Here is a 20,569-nt window from a genome sequence, read left to right on the forward strand (position 1 = left end):
ACTGGAAAGATTTTTGCATGAAGATTGGTATCAGACTCCATTTTCCACCATCCAAGACTTCTATTTGTCAATTCCCAGGAGAATTCAGGCAATCTTGGATAACAAAGGCGGTCCAACACCATATTAGGTAACGATTTTATTCTTTTACCTGGTGTTTTCATATTTTTGTCCAGCTCCGTAGATTAGCTTCTTCTGTGGATTCAGGACAATATGCTAGCCCTAAATCTGACCTCTATCTAGCCTTCCTTTCAGTCTTTTCAGCACATTTGTACAGGCTCCTCTCCTGTACTAAAATTGCTTACTCTGATTTCACTGCACACTGTGAACTTCCCACATTAGAAGCTGTAGAAAGTCAGATTGAGCCCGCCTCATTTCCTGGCTGGAGGATGTTCGGCATGTACACCTTTCCTCATCAGCCTAACTGTCCCTGGCCTGCCCCTGCCATTTATTGGATTTCAGTTCTGTCAATCATGGAGGCTCCATGTCTTTTCTGAGTGTTACCTAGGGCAGTCTACTTAGGAACATCCACTGTTCCAAGACATTTTTATATTTGCATATTTCTTTGCAAGAGCCAGTCCACTGCTTGCGTCAGGACTAAGGGGTCTTGACAGAAGTCATTGGGCAGGGTGCCGTGATGTGGAAGCAACTGACAGCACTCTGTCGGTAATTCCCTTCAACCATGATCTGCCTGCATTGCACAGAGACCTGGTGATGACATTGAATATAACGTATGTAACAAAAACAGAAACATTTCATTAGCATGCAAATGAGAGGGAAAATGAAGAACCTGGGAAGGCAAAATATAAGCAATTTCAATTTCAGTATTAACCCGCATGACGATACAACACTATATTCAGTATCCACTTCCTCTGCTCTCAGTTGGTAGGTGAGCTAGAGGATTTTACCTTAAACTGGAAGTAATTTCTCTCAATCAACATGAACTAATTGAATCTGTATGTTGCTAGTATTAGTAAATAGATAGAAAGATACAGTATATTATAATAACTTGTTTTAAACTTTTTTTTTTTTTTTCATTTCTTCAGTTGATTCCTGGTTTCTGAGGCTCAAGTGATGTCATACAGTACATCCCAGGAGTCTTCATGGGTATTTTTTTCCCCTTTCATCTGGAGGGGAGGAGAGATTTCTTAGCTAAGCACACCCTCCTACCTACATGCCTGAGTTAAAGTAGAACTAAAGCTAAAACTTTTTTTCCCCATTTTAGATTTATAGAGAAAGGGTCTTTTTTTTTTAACCAATGTAAGTTTTTTTTTTTTTGCCATTTGTGTCCCATTGGGGAGTTTTCCTTTCACTTCCTGTCCCATAGCCAAAACAGGAAGTGATTAAAAAATTCCCTTTAGGGCCCTTTCACACGGGCGATCCGTATGTCCGCAAATCATCCTATTTTTTTGCGGATGATTTGCGGACATAATGTAAGTCTATGGCATTGCGGATGTCAGCGGAATACCATCCGCTGACATCCGATTTTCTTCCTGTCAGTTCTGTTCCGTTTTTTTGAACTGAACAAAACCCTATTTTTGTTCCGTTCAAAAAACGGAAAGGAAGGAAAATCGGATGTCAGCGGTGTCATCCGCTGACATCCGCAAACCCCCATAGACTTACATTATGTCCGCATATCATCCGCAAACGGATGGGATGATATGCGGGCATACGGAGCGGATGACAGAAATGTCATCCGCTCCGTGGAAAAAAAAAAAAAAAAGGACCGCAGCGGAGCTCTCACACGGAGCGGCCGTGTGAAAGAGCCCTTAAAGTGAAAGAATCTCTGGTTGTCACCAGGGTCACCAAAACGAGTGCCTCCATGGGGAAGATGTAACCTCTAATCCTGTTCGAGGGAAAAATCAAAATTTGGGATGATTTTCTTTTTCTTTTATTTTCCTTGATAATGATAAACAGGATAAATAGAGAGGGTAGATTTCCCCAACAGAACCACAGATATAAATAAAAAACATGACAGATGTTCTAATCCCTTTCCACTCTATCCAAAACTAAAGAAATACTTTAACTTCTTAGCGCCCGCCATATAGTGAAATGACGGATGAGCGGGAGCACTCTTGTTCATATGATGTTCTGCCATTCTTGACACGGGGGCATGCAGCGTTTGGATCAGTGGTGTGCTGTGTCCCTGGGACGGTAAAAAGCCTATGACGTGGGCTCTTTACCATGTTATCAGCTGTGTCCAATAGGTTATCGGCATTCCTTTCCCCAGGCTGATAGCGCATGATGAGAGGAGAGCCAGTAAGAGGCATTCTTCAGTGAGGACATCTACACTGACAACTAGGACACTGATCATCACCAGTGCTGCCTGTCAGTGCCCATCAGTGATGCCTTTCATTGCCCATCAGTGCCGACTATCAGTGCCCATCACTGCCGACACATTAGTGCAGCTTATCAGTTCCCTTCAGTTCAGCCTCATTAGCGCACATTAGTTAAGGACAAAAACTACTTATTTACAAAATTTTATAACAGAAACGAAGAAAAAAATTTTTTTTTTTTCATTTGTTTAGCAAAAAATAAAATACACAGTGGTAATTAAATATCACCAAAAGAAAGCTCTATCTGTCTAAAAAAAATTATAAAATGTTTTATTTTAACCACTTGCCGACCAGTCACGTTGACTGTACTGCGGCATAGTGGCTCGTTTCCGTCCAGCGACGTAGACCTACGTCGCTGGACTCCTCCCCTTGTGGGCAGCGCACGCACGCTGCCGGAGGCTCGCTCCCGCTGTATTCAGTCACAGCGGGAGTCGGGCCAGGGGAGGAGCGGCGGTGAATCGGGGGGAATCGAGTCTGGAGCTCTACTAAGTGACAGAGAGGGTCAGAACCTGCGATCTGTCCCTGTGTCACTCAGTCACCTCCCCCCACACACGTCAGTAAGCACCAGGCATACATTAACCCCTCCCTCTCCAATAAAATTAACCCCTTCCCTGCCAGTGTCATTTTTACAGTAACAGTGCATATGTATAGCACTGATTACTGTAGTAATGTCACTGGTACCCCCAAAAATGTCAGTCAAGGGTCCGATCTGTCCGCCGCAATGTCGCAGCCCCGCAAAAAAAAAATCGCAGATCGCCGCCATTACTCGTTAAAAAAAAAAACAATAAAAATGACAAAAATCTTTCCCTTAGATAGTAAACGCAATAACTTTTGCGCAAACCAATCAAAATATGCTTTTTGCAATTTTTTTTTACCAAACATAGGTAGCAGAAAACAAATTGGCCAAAAATTTAAAAAAATTTCGATTTTTACATTTTTTTGGGGGGGGAATTTCATATAAAAAATTTGAAAAATATTGTTATTTTTGAGAAATTGTCGCAATTTTTTGGTTTATAGCGCATGATCAAAAAAATCGCACAGGTGATCAAATACCACCAAAAGAAAGGTCTGTTTGTGGGGAAAAAAGGACGTCAATTTCATTTGGGTACAGCGTAGCACGACCGCGCAATTGTCCGTTAAAGTCATGCAGTGACGAATCACAAAATAGGCCCTGGTCAGGAAGGGAGTAAAATCTTCCGGGCCTTAAGTGGTTAAATAGTGTTTGCAGGCTGTGGTGCTCAGATACAGTTGAGTTCCACTTTAACCACTTGCTGACCGCTCTATAGCAGTTTCACTGCCACGTATAAATATGTGATCTTTCACTTCCGCCTGCAGGGGGCGTGCCGCAGAAGTCCAGGTGTCAGGCACTCGGTGTCTGCCGAAGCCTGCCTAACATCTGTAAATATCACAGAATGGGGATCTGCCTATGTAAACAAGACAGACTGCCGTTCTGACAGGGGGGAAGGGATGGATTCTGTGTTCCTGCAAACAAGGGACTCAAATCCATCTCTTTCTCTAGTAAAAGCAGCACACATAGTAAACACAAACACTGGCTAGGCACACAGCTAACTCTTTGATCATCCTAGATGTTTAACCCTTTTCTCAGCCAGTGTCATTCGTACAGTGACAGTGCATATTTTTAGCACTGATCACTGTATTAGTGTCACTGGTACCCGCAAAGTGTCAAAAAGTGTCAGTGTCCAATTTGTCTGCCACAATATCACAGTCCCGCTATAAGCTGCTGATTGCCGCCATTACTAGTAAAAAAAAATAAAAAATTCCATAAATCTATCCCATAGTTTGTAGACGCTATAACTTTTGCAGAAATCAATCAACATATGTTTATTTTTTTTTACCAAAAACATGTAGCAGAATACATATTGGCTTATATTTATGAAGATAATTGAATTTTTCTAATTTTTTATAGCATATATTTTATAGCAGAAAGTAAAAAATATACGTATACCGTATAATAGAATTTTTGTAAGAACTTACCGTAAATTCTTTTCTCTGAGTCCTCTGACAGTCGCCGCCCACTCATACAGTCTTCACTTATGGGTATTGGTCTTATCCACAGGAGTAAGCTAGGCAGAAGATTTTGTTAGAAACATTCACAAAAATTTGCATAGACACACCTACAGGGGGATGTCCCTCTGGTCCAATACCCCCGGCTAGCCTCATTCCCAATTCAGCTTAGTAGCAAGCAGTAGATAGTCCATGAACCCCAAAAAGAGGGGCGGGGGGGTGGCGACTGTCAAAAGAATTTTATGGTAAGTTCTTACAAACATTCTATTTTCTCTTACATCCTCTGACAGTCGCCGCCCACTCATACAGTCTTTACTTATGGGATGTCCCAAAGCAGTGTAGACATGAGGGGTGGGAAACACAACCTGTCGCAAAGGCAACGCAGAACCCAAGGTCAGATAAAAGAACTGTATCTGAACCAGAAAGGTAACCCACTGGGTAACAGGAAAGCTCAACAGGAGCGAACAAACCCAGGAAGGCAAAATAACCAAGGGGGAAAAAACCCCAACAGGAGGGGACAGGCTAAAAACGCCATGTCTCCCCCAAAGTACTGCCGCACTCAGAACTTTGCGACCAAAGAAGGCATCTGCCAATGCCTAACATCAAGTTTGTAAATTTTTGCAAAATTTTGTTAAGGTGCGCATGGACGACCAGGTCGCCGCTTTGTACACCCGGGACACTGACGCCTGATGGCGAAAGGCCCAAGACGCACCCACCGTTCAGAAGAGTGCGCCGTGACAGGGAAGGGCGGAACCTGTTCCCTAAGCGAATAAGCCTGTACAACCGTCCGTCTGAACCATTCAGAATTGTTTGCTGGAGACGCAGCCATACCCTTCCGAGGTCCCTCAGGAAGGACAAAAAAAGAATCCAACTTTCTGAAGGATTCAGTAGACGACAGGAAAACCCTGATCGCCATGACAACATCCAAAGAATGCAAGGCAAACTCCTTAGGATGCTTGGGATTCGCACACAGCAAGGTAAGACAATGTCCTCAGTGAGATGGAATCCAGACACGACCTTCGGAAGGAAGGATTGATGATTGATGATTATCCTTATGAACCACCAGGTAGGGGGAGCGGCAAGATAGGGCCGCCAACTCCGACACTCTGTGAGCAGATGTGATCGCCACCAGAAAGGCGACTTTTCGTGATAGCGCCGGCAGAGGAATCTCCCAGATGTTCTTAAAGAGAGGACGTTGTAAAACGGACAGAACTAAATTCAAGTCCCAAGGGGGTAAGGGCGCCCTCCAAGGGGGGCCAGATGACGTACCCCTTGAATAAAGGCACGGATCAAGGAATTTGATGCCAAGGGGCACTGGAAAGAATGGCCAACGCAGATAGCTGACCCTTAATAGTGGTCAGCACAAGACGTTGGTCCATACTGGATTGCAGGAAGGCTAAAACCCTCGCCACCGAAAAGGAGCGAGGATGGAAACCCCGCAATTCGCACCAGACAAAGTAAGCCTTCCAAATACGAAATTAAATCCTACCGGACGAGGCCTTCCTAGCCCTAAGCAAGCTATGAATGACCGCCGACGAGAGACCCCGATCTCTCAAGACCTGGCTTTCAACAGCCATGCCGTCAAAGCCAGCGACTGCAAAGCAGGATGGAAGATCGGCCCCTGAGACAACAGATCGTCTCGTAAGGAGAGCCGCAAGGGAGGCTCGATGACCATTTGCATGATGTCCGCGTACCAAGACCGGCGCGGCCAGTCCGGGGCCACCAGGATCACCAACCTCGGTTCCGAGACCAACCTGCAAAGGAACCGTGACAACAACCGGATCGGGGGGAAGGCATCAATCAGGCGATACGGATTCCAAGGCACCACCAGCGCGTCCGAGGCGGCTGCCAGAGGTTCGCGTGTTCTTGCCACGAGCCTTCCCACCTTGTTGTTTAGATGAGACACGAGCAGATCCACATCCCCATCGCGCACACAGCATCTGAAACACCTCCGGGTGAAGGGACCATTCCCCCTGGTCCAGGGTCTGGCGACTCAGATAGTCGGCCTGCCAGTTTTCCACACCCAGAATGTGAACTGCCGAAAGCGCGAGACCCGCGTCTCGGCCCAAGACAGAATCTCGGCCACTTCCTTGGTCGCCCAGGCACTCCTGGTGACCCCTTGGTGATCGATGTATGACACTGCAGTGGTGTCGTCCGTCTGCACCTGCACAGGGTGGCCCTGAAGATGATCCGACCAACGGAGCAAACAGAGTTTGATCGCTCGCAGTTCCAAGACATTTAACGGTAGGGAGGACACTCCGACCAAGTGCCCTGGGCAGACAAATTGCCCAGAACGCCATCCCAGTCCAACAGGCTGGTGTCCGTGGATATCACCGTCCATAACAATGGTCGGACGGTTTTCCCTTCCGTCAGAGCCGGAGACTGGAGCCACCACAGCAGATCCGCTCTGACCTGGTGACTCAAAGATATCCTCCTTTCCAAGGACTGAGGATGCCTGTCCCACCTGGCCAGGATCTCCGCTTGCAGAGATCGTGTGTGGAACTGTGCAAACGGAATCGCCTCAAAGGCTGACACCATTGATCCCAGGAACCGCATGCAGGTCCTAAGTGATGAGGATTCATTGTCCCTGAGGGACCTGACCTCGTTCTGCAGAGACCAGAGTTCAGAACCATCCCCAGGTAAGGGAGACGAACAGAAGGGGACAAAGTCGACTTCTGAAAACTGATGGTCCACCCGAACTCCTGGAGCGCCTGAACCGTGGTTGACATAGCGCGCAACAGAGTTGGACTGGAACTCGACCTTAACAGGAGATCGTCCAGATATCCAAGGATTGCGATCCCCTGCACCCACAACAGGGCCAGAACAGGAGCCAACACTATGGTAAACACCCTTGGAGCCGAAGCAAGACTGAAAGGTACGCCACAAACTGAAAGTGCTCCTCCACGTATACGAATCGGAGGTACCTCTGATGACCCTCGAATATAAGGATGTGGAGATACGCATCCTTGAGGTCGATGGAAGCCAGGAAATCTCCTCAGGGAGGCCCCCACCGATCGAAGGTTCCATACGGAATTCCATACGGAATTTTTGAACCCGCACAAAGCGGTTTAGAAACTGTAAGTCCAGACTCGGACGCACCTTGCCCCCTTTCCGGGGCACCGTGAACAGATTCAAGTAAGAGCCCTTAAATCTGTCCCGATGTGGCACCGGGACGATCAACCCCTGGGCGAGGAGATCCTGAACCGCCCGTTGAAGATCGTGAAAACGATCTGGGGTCAAATGGAGATTTGAGGGAAAGAATCCGTCTGCTGGGCGCGATCGGAATACGATCTTGTACCCCGACGAATGAGTTCCTGAACCCACCTCTCCTGAATCCGGGCCAGCCAAGGTTCGGGAAAACAGCGCAGACGTCCCCCCACCCCTGAAACGGGTGAGGGCGCCCCTTCAGGTCGAGGCGGACTGGGCCGCTGTGCCAGTGTGGGCAGCTTTTGACTTGCCTGCCCAAGGCTTCTTCTGGCCACCAGAGGCCTAGAAAAATGTTGCCCTTATCTTGTGCCTTAAAGGCACAAAAGGACCCCTGGTTAGGTTTAAAGGAAGAGCCCCGCTTACCGCGGAAAAACTTACCCTTGGACACATGGGGCAGCAGAGTGCTTTTACCCCTAGTGACCCCCTTAACGAACTCGTCCAGGGAGTCCCCAAAAAGGCGATTCCCTGCATAAGGGATGTCAGGCACCGTCTTCCTGGAAGTCTGGTGGGCCGACCAGCTCTACCGCCACACCATGTGATGGATTATCTCTGCGACAGCAGATAAGCGGGAGACTAAAGGGGCCTCATCCAAGGCCGCAACACACAGGTATAAAACAGCCTGAACAAATTTGGTCCACCATCTCCAAAGTAGCAGGAGGGGCGGGATAGCCACAGGGGTGCGTCTGAGCACCTTAGTCCACTCCACCACAGCCTGAGAGACCATTACTGAGGCGAACACGGGCTTCATCAAGGAACCTGCCACCATATAGTAGTGGCAGGAAGAGATTCCACCCGCCTATTCGCCAGGTCTCTAAACACCGGAGAATCCTCCGTGGGCATCAGAGTGGCCTTGTTTAATCTGGATACCGTGTGTTCCACATTAGGGGCCACAGTCCAGTGCGAATCCACCGGAGACGCAAAAGGACAACATCACTGAAACCGCTTAGGTACCACAAGGTTGCGCTTTTAATAGCGCCATTGCACGGTTACTGTTTCGTGCAACCTCAGTGGGACAGGGCAAAACATGAGCCGCTTCTGGGTTCTGCGGGTCCCAAATGAAGACCGCTTACCCGGCGGGTGGGGCTCATCCTCTAAACGTAGCGTATCTTAAACAGAACTAATAAGCGCAGACATCGCAGCGCTTTCACAGGCCGGCCCAGAGGGGGGGTCCTCCCCCTCTTCCGCCTCCCCCCCTACTGAGAGGACTGAGACCCCTCAGAGGGTCACTGTCCATGGCAACCATATCTAGCTGAAGAAAACCTGGGCCTTTTCCTAGAAGCCCGCTCAGACATCAACAGAACCACTTTAGACGCTAAAGTCGCAAGTGCAGCAGTAAGGGAGCCTATCGCAGAGGATTCAGGCGTACCTGAACCCTCCACCAGAGCTGGAAACACATTTAAAAATGTTATGACGCTGGCCAATTAAATCAGCGACAGCGGCGGATCCCACCGCAATGAGGACTAGCCTGTGCTAATAAATGCTGAAGAATATAACTGCCAGCAAGATATTATCCCCAAAAAAGATGGCAGAAAAGCCCCCCAGAAGTGTATCTGTATAATACCACGTTTCAAGCTCGATCTGACTGCCTGGAGAAAGGAAATGATGTCACGCCGCTAGAGTTCAAATTAGGAATGAGCCAAAAGAAAATGGTTGCCAATGCAAACTATGGGGGAGGCTCCGGGAAAATGGCCGCTGAGCACATGGAAAATACAGTGCCCACACTAAAGATGGCGCCCGAAAGTGACATAGGGGGGTAGCATGGTACTCACCGAACCAGCGAAGGCGTGGGTGCCACTCTGCGATGGGAAGCCTCCCACCCCGGGTGCGGGTTCCGTCAGCCGAACAGGACGCTAGCAACACACGGCGTATCGCAGTTGAGACATCCTAGCGAAGTAGCCACTTTGCGGGCTTTGTCCCTGAGGACAGGGACAGGTCGTTTGCGAGGCCAGGGCATACGCATAGCCTGCTAAATGCTCGATGGCGGGCTGGGATTCCGTAAGGCTCTAGGATAACCAGTCTGATTCCCAGCTCCGCAAACGCTGTAGTCTTCCGAAGTCTGACTAACTAAGCGCAGGAACAAATAAAACGCTATCAGTGTAAAGAAAACACACTTAGCAGAAATAAAAATTAAGAAAACAGAAGAAAAGGGTGAGACTGTTGCCCCAGCTAAGGAAAGCCTGCCTACTCCTGACTAAGCAAAAGACAAACTGAATTGGGAATGAGGCTAGCTGGGGGTATTGGACCAGAGGGACCCTGTAGGTGTGTCTATGCAAAGTTTTGTGAATGTTTCTAACAAAATCTTCTGCCTAGCTTACTCCTGTGGAAAAGACCAATACCCATGAGTGAAGATTGTATGAGTGGGCGGCGACTGTCAGAGGACGTAAGAGAAATATTTTTTATCAAAATTGTTGGTCTTTTTTTTGTTAAAAGCGCAAGAAGTAAAAAACGCAGTGGTGATCAAATACCACCAAAAGAAAGCTCCGTTTGTGGGAATAAAAAGGACATAATTTTATTTGGGTACAGTGTTGCATGGCCTTGCAATTGTCAGTTAAAAAAACGCAGAGCTGTATCGCAAAAAAGTGGCCTGGTCATGAAGGGGTAAAATCTTCCGGAGGACAACAAGTGGTTATAAGAGAAGCAAAGAAAATCATTGTATAGCAAAAGCAATACTACCTTATTCTCTAGATTTTTTTAAGCATGATGCTTAATGATCCTAAAATATATTTAGGATGATGACATTTTCTAACAATTGTTAACCTTTTTACACAGAACAAAGGGGGGGGGGGGTGCTTTCCAGAGCGTGCCGATATCCTAATAGACAAAAAATAAAGGAACAGGTGTTCTCATATAAAGAACCCTGTACACAAAGGTGGACTTTAAAGGCACAACATGAGACACATGTACAAAATAACAAAAACAATTTACATTTTTTTGAACAAACAATATAAAAATATCAAATATTAAAAAGGGTGGGCCATGTGGCCACAGCCGACCCAATCCAGAAGGAGAAAAAGAGGGAGGAAATATCCTCCCCATAACAGTTTTGTATGTGTGTACCCTACGCTTTAACCACAGACAAGAGAAGTCATAAGATAGTAAAAACATAGATACAAGTCCTCTTGTCCGATGAATGGTCAACACGTTTCGCAGATAGCTTCTTTGGGACCGTTGGATAGTGGGGGTACAAACACAGCTATCTTAAAATAAACAGACTTCATATTAGAAACTGGATACATAATTTCACGTATTTTTGTCCATATATTAGTAGCATAAAGTAGGTCTCTATGACATACATTTTAGCGGCGTGTAACACAGTCTAGGGGCCAGCCCAAGGTAGATATATGGAGGCGGTTAATCAAACCTATCTTATCTAGATATAACGGAATTTTTGTAAAATCTTACCGTAAAATTCCTTTCTCTGAGTCCTCCGACAGTCGCCGCCCAGTCATTCAGTCTTCACCAATGGGTATTGACCTCTTATCCATAGGAGCAAGCTAGGCATAAGACTTGTTAGAAACAAAGTAATTTACATAGACACACCTATGGGGGCTGTCCCACTGGTCCAATACCCACCTGCTCTCAGCCATCCCAACTCAGTTTGGTAGCAAGCAGTTAAAGTCCAAAGAACCCCAAAATAGAGGGGCGGGGGCGGCGACTGTCGGAGGACTCAGAGAAAGGAATTTTACGGTAATATTTTACAAAAATTCAGTTTTCTCTTACGTCCTCCGACAGTCGCGGCCCACTTATTCAGTCTTCACCAATGGGATGTCCCAAAGCAGTGTAGACATGAGGGGTGGGAAACGTAACCGTCATAAAGGCAACGCAATACCCACGTCAGAGAAAGGAACCTTACGTGAACAGAAAAGGTAACCTTCTGGGCAACAGAAAAAAGCTCAACTGGAGCAACAACCCAGGAAAGCAAATAAAAAACAAGGGGATAAACAGGACCCCTTAAGGTACTGCCGCACAGAGAACTTTGCGGCCAAAAGAGGCATCAGCTTATGCCAGAACATCAAGTTTGTAGAATTTTGAAAAGGTGTGCACTGACGACCAAGTCGCAGCCTTGCACACCTGGGCCACCGAAGCCTGATGCCAGAAGGCCCAGGACGCACTCACCGCTCTGGTAGAGTGCGCCTTGACAGGGAAGGGCGGTGCCCATTCCTTAATCGAATAGGCCTGTTCAATCGTCTGTCTGATCCATTTTGAAATGGTCGCCGCAGACGCAGCCATACCCTTCCGAGGTCCCTCAGGAAGGACAAAAAGGGAATCTGACTTCTGAAAGGATTCAGTGGACGACAGGTAAACCCTGATCGCCCTGACAACATCCAAGGAATGTAGAGCAAACTCTTTAGGATGTTTAGGTTTCGCACAGAGTGAAGGTAAAACAATGTCCTCATTAAGGTGAAAATCAGAAACTACCTTTGGAAGGAAGGACTGGTTAGGTCCCAAGACCACCTTATCCCTATGAACCACCAGGTAAGGGGAGCGGCAAGACAAGGCCGCCAACTCCGACCCTCTGCGGGCAGAAGTGATCGATACTAGAAAAGCAACCTTCCTAGACAGCAGAGGCAAAGAGATTGAGTGACGAGGATTGGTTGTCCCTGAGGAACCTGACCTTGTTCTGCAGGGTCCGGAGCTTGTCCTCCGGCAGAAACACCTTCGCTTGGGCGGAGTCCAAGACCATTCCCAAATATGGGAGACGAACCGAAGGAGACAAGGTCGACTTCTGAACGTTGATGGTCCATCCGAACTCCTGGAGCGTCTGAACCGTAGTGGACAGATCGCGCAGCAGGCTCTGACTGGCACTCAATCTTAACAGGAGATCGTCCAGATATCCCAAGACCGCAGTGCCCTGTGCCCGTAACAGGCCCAGAACAGGAGCCAGCACTTTGGTAAACACCCTTGGAGCTGAAGCGAGACCGAAAGGTAACGCCACGAACTGATAGTGTTCCTCTGCGATAGCGAATCGGAGGTACCTCTGATGACCCTCGAATATGGGGATGTGTAAATACGCATCCTTCAGGTCGATAGAGGCCAGGAAATCTCCTGGACTCAGGGAGGCCACCACCGAGCGGAGCGATTCCATGCGGAATTTTAAAACGCGCACAAAGTGGTTCAGAGCTTTCAAGTCCAGAGTCGGACGCACTTTGCCCTCCTTTCTGGGCACAGTGAACAGATTCGAGTAAAACCCCCGAAATCTGTCCTGATGTGGCACCAGGACGATTACCCCCTGGGCGAGCAGATCCTGCACCGACTGATGAAGATCTTGCAACCGATCTGGGGTCAAATGAAGATTTGAGGGAAAGAATCTGTCTGCCGGTCGTGAAAGGAATTTGATCTTGTAACCTGATCGAATGATTTCCTGAACCTACCTGTCCGGAATCCGGAGCAGCCAAGGTTGGAGGAAACCACACAGACGTCCCCCCACCCCTGAAACGGGTGAGGGCGACCCTTCAGGCAGTGGCGGACTGGGCCGCTGCACCAGCCTGGGCGGCTTTTGGCTTGCCCGCCCAGGGCTTTCTCTGGCCACCCTGGCCCTTGAAAGGTTTCCCATTGTCCTGTGCCTTGAAGGCACGAAAAGACCCCTGATTTGGTTTAAAGTAAGGGCCCCGCTTACCGCGGAAAAACTTACCCCTAGGATTCTGGGGCAACAGAGTGCTCTTGCCCCCAGTGACACCTTTAACCAATTCATCCAGGGATTCTCCAAAAAGAGGAGACCCTGCATAAGGGATGTCAGACACCGTCTTTCTGGAAGTCTGGCCAGCCGACCAGCTTTTCAGCCAAATCAAGCGGCGATTAAGTACTGCGACACTAGATAAGCGCGCGGCTAATGGGGCCTCATTCAAGGCCGCATCACAAAAATACATGACCCCTTGATAAATCTGGTCCACCATCTCCAAGGTAGTGGGGGGGCAGAATAAGCCACGAGGGTGCGCCTGAGCACCTTGGTCCAATCCACCACCGCTTGAGCCAACATGACAGAAGCGAAAATAGGTTTCAGTATGGATCCCGCCACCATGTAAGCATGGCAGGCAAGAGATTCCAACCTCCTATCCGTATGATCCCTAAATACCGGAGAATCCTCGGTGGGAACCAGAGTGGCCTTGTTCAACCTGGCCACAGTGTGATCCACCTTAGGAGCCACACACTAGCGCCAATCCGTAGGAGACGCAAAGGGGTAAAGGAGTTGAAACTTTCTCGGCACCACAAAAGTGCGTTTCAAGTTGTGCCATTGTTCATTCACAGTTCCGTGAAACTCAGCGGGGCAAGGAAATACCTGCGCCGCCTTACGGGACCTGTGGGTACCAAAAAAGGACACTAGTCCCGGAGGATTGGGCTCATCCTCTAAATGTAGTGTTTCCTTAATGGCAAGGATCAGCGCATCCATAGCTGCGCGGTCTTCGGCCGTCCCAGGGGGGGAATCATCCACCCCCGCAACCTCCACCTATCCTTCAGACTGGGAAGAGCGAAGCCCTTTAAGGGGCACGCTACCTACGGCAACCATGTCAGACTCAGAATCAGAAGAAAAAGAGAGCCTAGGCCTTTTTCTAGTGTCCTGTTCAGTCATCAAAAGATCCACTTTGGACACTAAAGTCCCAAGTGCAGCAGACAGAGTAATCAGAGCAGAAGATTCAGAGGACCCTGAAACGAGGCTGGGGGAAATTTGCTGTCCTGGGACTCCATAGAAAAAAACTTTTTTTTTTTTTTTTTTAAGGTACTGGCCCTTTAAGCGCACCGCGTTCCCCCGCAGTACACCGCTATAAAGGACTCTGCAAGCAGACCCCCAAGTAAGAATAAGCTGACAGCTAGAAGTATTCCCCACAAAAGAGACAGCAGACAAACCCCACAAGTGTTACCACACGCAGGCGATCTCCTCTGCACAGAAAAAGGAAGTGATGTCACCACAAGAGACTGAACTATAACTTCAGGCCAAGGAAAAATGGTTGCCCATAGAAAGTAATGGGAGGCTCCGGGAAAATGGCCGTCGACATGTGCTCAGAAAAAAACACATTGCCACACACAAGATGGAGCCGCAAGGCGCCAAAACACACTACATACACTGCTGTATAGGCGCCCACAGTGAAGCCAGCATGCTGCCCACACCTAAAATGGCGGACCAACGGTTTTTAACCCCCACAGCGGTCGCGGCACGTGCCTGCACCTCCAAAAACACCACAAGTGACATAGGAGAGGGACCCCCACAAAGCCCACATAGCTTAACAGCTGTGAGAGAGCCCCCGCAGGGACCGGGATCAGAGAGCCCAAAAACGCACAGACATGAGGGGATAACACAGACACCCAGGACTGCCAGCCCCAGACAGAGGCCCCACACAGAGTGTACTTACCGTACCCGATGGCGTGGGATGCCTCTCATCGACGGGAAACCTCCCACCCTCAAATGGCGGGGATGCCGTCAGCCAAAAAACGCAGGAAACCGTGGGAGACGTCGCAGGCTTGCATCCCTGAGGACAGGGATGGGTCGTTTGCAAGGCCAGGGCGAACACATAGCCTGCTAAACGCTCAATGGCGGGCTGGGATTCCATAAGGCCCCCTGTCCTGGGATACCAGGACGACCAGTGCGACTCCCAGCTCCGCGACGCCGTCATCATCTTGAAGAAGTGACTAACTAAATGCTGACAAAATAAACAGCTAGTAGTGCAAAGAAAAAACACATTTTGAGAAATAAAATCATAAATCAGAAGAAGGCTGAGACTGTAGCCCCAGCACAGGGAGAGCCTATCTCACTCCTAACTAGGCAGAAGACAAACTGAGCTGGGATGGCTGATAGCAGGGGGGTATTGGACCAGTGGGACAGCCCCCATAGGTGTGTCTATGGAAATTAATTAGTTTTTAACAAGTCTTATGCCTAGCTTGCTCCTATGGATAAGAGGTCAATACCCATTGGTGAAGACTGAATGAGTGGGCGGCGACTGTCGGAGGACGTAAGAGAAAAAAGGTTTTAAAATGAGTATGTGTATCATAGAGTCAAATACTACTAGTATAATTTATATATCGAGATCAAGATAAACTTACTCAGAACACTGAAGGTGAATTTACAAACTCATCCGTCACAAATGTACACTATAGTTCAGTAAAGGTCCACGTGGCATTTTCAGGCATATTCATAAGAATGACCAGGGGTGCGCATGCGCATCCTGGTCATGAGCAAAAGTCCGCACATCGGAGCAAGTGTGGACTGGGGGACAGGAAGGTAGAGCTATCGCTATACCCATACTCCCGAACAGATCGTAAGCATGTGGAACACATATGCCCGCCCTAGACAGAAACACAAGGAGGATCTGGAGAAGCCACCTATAAGCCATACTACATAAAAAAAATATATATTTAAATACGTTACATTTCATAATACAGTTATTAATATAACAAAATCAATCTCATGTATTCAATGGTGGCCATTTGTATAACATGGGTGATTGTCTCATATACAGTGGGGTATCCTAGATTATACCCTAGACCAGGGATTCCCAAACTATGGCCCTGCAGCTGTTGCTGAACTACACATCCCATGAGGCATTGTAAAACTGCCATTCACATACATGACTAGGCATGATGATTGTAGGATTGTAGTTCCTGAACAACTGGAGGGCCCTAGTTTGGGAATCCCTGTCCTAGACTATATATTCAGTAACCAAGCAGTACTGTATCAAGAGAGAGAATCATGGAAAGAGACCTGAAGTGCTGGAGGACAGTGTGGATAAAGGATTATTACACTATAGGGAAAAAAACAGTTATAAAAAAGGTTTGTAACTGAGTGTCTCATTTAGGCCGAGGCTTTGGTAGCTTTAAATTAAAAATCCAACACGCTCCAGTGTTTTGAATAAGTTTATCTTGATCTCGATATAGAAGATATACTGGGAGTATTTGACATACTGTATGTACTAATATTAAAACCTTTTATACCTACCTATGCACTCCTCGCAACCTCTCCAACATTCCTTTCCCTCTCTCTAATCACCCCCTTATTAGTTTCTCTCTCCTTGTCTTACTCCTTCAATTACCTGTAGACACCTTTGCCATCTTAACCCTTCATTTCTTTTTTCTGCTACAGATTGTCTCTACGACAGAATCTCATCCTTGTCCTTCCCCAACCTGGCCACTTCTGTCTACAACAGTTCACTGTCATCCACCCCTGATACCTTGCCCCCCCCCCCCCCCCACTACACACAGAATCAGGCCCCGACAGCTACAACCCTGGCAGATAGACCATACCATAAGACTCAAAAAACATAACCGCGCTCCTGAGCAACTGTGGCGTAAGTGCCAGTTCACACTAGTGCGATGCGGGAACCCTGCGAATCCACTGCGGGTTTCCGCATCGCACCCGACTCGCAGGCAATTCACACTGCCATATGAGAACTGCTGGGAGTGTCAATACAAAGTTAATTACACCCCCAGATTAGTTTGCATATCGCAGTGCGAACTGTCAATTCGGACAGGAATCGGATCACATAGGTGTGAACACCCATGTGATCAGATTCTGGTGCGGACCAAACAAATGGTCCTGCACGACTTTGATCCAAATGTGATGCAAATTCAGCCATACAATCTGTATGGCTGAATTTGCATCGCACAGACATTGCATGTGATTTGCAGAGCAGTGCAGTGTGAATCACATGAGATGTCTGACATCGCTATAGTGTGAACCGGCACTCAGACTAAGTCACAGCAAGATTTCAGCCAGCATAAATCTGCCCTCCAAAAATACAATTCCTGTCTCAGCACTGCCAAACAGACCTACTTTATCACTCTAATTAACACCCTCTCACACAGTCCCTGTCAATTCTTTTCTACCTTTAACGTTCTACTGCGTCCTCCATTACCTCTATCCACTAACTTACTTACTGCCCAGGAGATTGCCAATCACTTTAAAAATAGGATTGATACAATTTGTGACAAGAGCTCTACTCTACAGATATCGCCCTCACCCTACACTCCTTGTCCTCCAGAACAATCAATACTTCCCTTGTTTAACCCAACTACTATAGAGGAAATACCTAAACTTTTCTTCTAACGCCCACCTAACTTCCTGCCCCTGGACCCTGTTCCTTCTCAAATACTACCATCGCCCTCTGGCTCTTTCCCACACTTTTTAACTCATATCTTAAATCTCTCCCCCTCCACTGGCATCTTCCCCAACCCTCAAAAACATGCATTAGTCACTACTATAACAAAGAAGGCCTCACTAGACCCCATCAATCCAAGCAACCTAAGACCCATCTCCTTACTCCCTTTTGCCTCCAAACTTCTTGAATGTTTAGTTTTCAACCGACCAAGCGATCACCGCATTGAGAATAACTTTCTTGATTCCCTTCAGTCTGGATTTCGCCGGCAACACTCCACAGAAACGTCTCTCCGAAAACTCAAACGAGTTACTAACAGCTAAAACCAACGGTCACTATTCCGTACTCTTGCTCTTGGACCTCTCCGCTGCCTTTGATACAGTTGACCACCTCCCTCCCCTTAAAAAACTCAATTTGCTTTGTCTCCATGGTTGCGCTCTTCCTTGGTTCAAATCTTGCCTATTTCACCGGCTCTTCAGTGTCACTTACAACTCCACTTACTCCTCTTACCGTTGGGGTCCCTCAAGGCTCTGTCCTTGGACCCCTACTATTCTCAATCTACACCTCCTCCCTGGGTCAGCTGATAGCCTCCCATGGCTTCCACTACCATTTTTATGCTGGTGACACCCAAATCTTTCTCTCTACCCCTCAGCTCACCCCATCAGTATCCTCCCGCATCACTGATTTACTAACAGACATATCAGCCTGTATGTCACACCACTTTCTCAAACATGCCCCTTTCCTCTGAATTCTCTGTCAAGATCAATGGGACAACCATCAGTCCTTCCACACATGCCAGGGTGCTAGGGACGGACCTTTCAGACCCACATCCAATCCCTGTCCAAATAATGCCGCCTTAATCTCCGCAACATCTCTAGAATACACCCCTTTTTAACCAATGACACCACAAAGCTTCTAATTCACTCCCTGGTTATCTCTTGCATTGACTATTGCAACTTCCTCCTCATTGATTCAATTGATTTTTATTAGCGTTATAAAGAATAACAAATGTATACATGTATACAAATAATATATACATCCATAAACATCTAAACTGTTACTAAGTAGACATGGTTCATCGTAAGCTAACATAGAAGAACGATGAAACAACATATAAAAGAAAATAATAAAGAATATATGATATGAGTCACCCGAGTTATTAATAGGTTAATATGTCATCTAGCAATAAAATCTTTAAGAGAATAAAGAAGGTGTTGATTTTTCTAGGAAAGTTAACATTTGTCATAGCACGTAGTGCTTGTGACAGAGGGGTGCCCTGTTGATTCGAACCACTTTGCCCAATTCTTCCAGGCATCTCTTATTTTATCATGAGTTCCATTCGACAATGCAAACATAGATTAATAAGAAAAGTGAGACTGCATTACTGTAATTACTTCAGACACAGGGGTGGACTTTTGTGATTTCTAATGTCTCATTAGTACTAGTCTAGCGACTAGGAAAATGTTAGTTACCAATGTTTTAGGATGATAGGGGAAAGCATCTATCCCCAGATTTATTAACGCTAGACTGGGAGATACCTGGACATAGATAGTAGTTATTTCTGAAACAATTTTATAAATAGAGAGACAGAATTTAGCTAATTTTTTGCATGCCCATAGGATGTGGTACAGTGTACCCATCTGCCCACAGTCTCTCCAACAAAGATTGGATGTATGAGGCTGAAATTTGGACGTTATGCAAGGTGTCAGATACCAGCGTAGGGTGATCTTATGCATAAGTTCCCAAAGGTTGGCACTCCTAGTCGCTTTATACGCTAGGATTGATTCATTTTTAGTGAAAATATTTTTATCTTTAATGGTGCCGTAAATACGGGAGATTCCCCCTTTAGTTGATTTAGAGTTAAGTAAAAAATTAGATATATCCTTTGGGATCTTATGGAACCTCTCAGGGATTTTGACAAATGAGGGACGTTATTTGCAAGTAGGGTAGTATTCTTATTTCGGTAGGTGATATTAAGATTGAAGCATCGAGAAGGTCTTAAGTTTGTCATTGTGAAATACATTTTTCAACCATCGGATGTCCCTAGGAAGCCATTCTGCCAATGAGACATTGGGTATAACTACTTGACCCAGCTCTAGGGCATAGGAAGGTGTGTGAAATGGTCAAACTGCATTTTGGAAATGAGATAGTGTAGGATGTTTTTGGGGTCTAAGGTGCTGGGGTAAAAGAAAGTTTCTCACATTTTTGCCAGGGAGGAGTTCCGACTAAATTTCGGTCCATAGCAGAGGGGGCGTATTGCCAAGCCAATGTTTTAGTTGCATTAGTACAGCAGCTAAGTAGTAGTCCTTTAGATCTACATGTCCCAGACCTCTGGTTTTTCTATGTTTAATAAGTTTATTAAATGCGCATCGGGTTTTCTTATTGTGCCAGATAAACGTATTGACTATCGCCTGTAAAGAGCCAAAAAAGGTGTCTGGGATTAAGATTGGTAGTGTTCTAAATATATATATAGTAATTGGGGTAGTACCATCATTTTAAACGCAGCTAACCTGCCAGACCACGACAACTCAAACTTGGAGATATGTAATATTGAGTTGCGAGCATTGTCTACGAAGGGGATATAATTTGCTTTAAATAATGAGGTAGTTGAGTTTGTAAGGGCAATACCTAAATATGATATACCCTTATCCCTCCACACAAAGAGGTATTTACATTGTAGTGCCTGCATTGACTTTATAATATGAAACAGACTGAAACAGGAGTAAAGCTTCCTGGACTGCTTCCAACGAGGTTGCTGGATTAGTTATCATTAATATAATATTGTCAGCAAATAGACTTATGGAGTGAACCCAGGTGCCTACCTGGAAATCAGAGATATTAGGTAATGAACGAATATAGGCGGCCAATAGTTCCACGAGAAGGTTAAAGATAAGTGGGGACAGGGGGCACCCCTGTCTAGTC

The 20,569-nt window shown here is 46.7% G+C and overlaps 1 protein-coding gene across 1 annotated transcript in view; it reads right to left on the bottom strand.

The window, feature by feature from the left end:
• SORD (sorbitol dehydrogenase) overlaps positions 1 to 20,569 on the bottom strand; it is a 145,544-nt gene that overhangs the window by 113,517 nt on the left and 11,458 nt on the right. The window lies entirely within an intron of this gene.

The sequence above is a fragment of the Pelophylax lessonae genome (assembly GCF_965119305.1).
Source record: "Pelophylax lessonae genome assembly, chromosome: 4".
Taxonomy (NCBI): domain Eukaryota; kingdom Metazoa; phylum Chordata; class Amphibia; order Anura; family Ranidae; genus Pelophylax; species Pelophylax lessonae.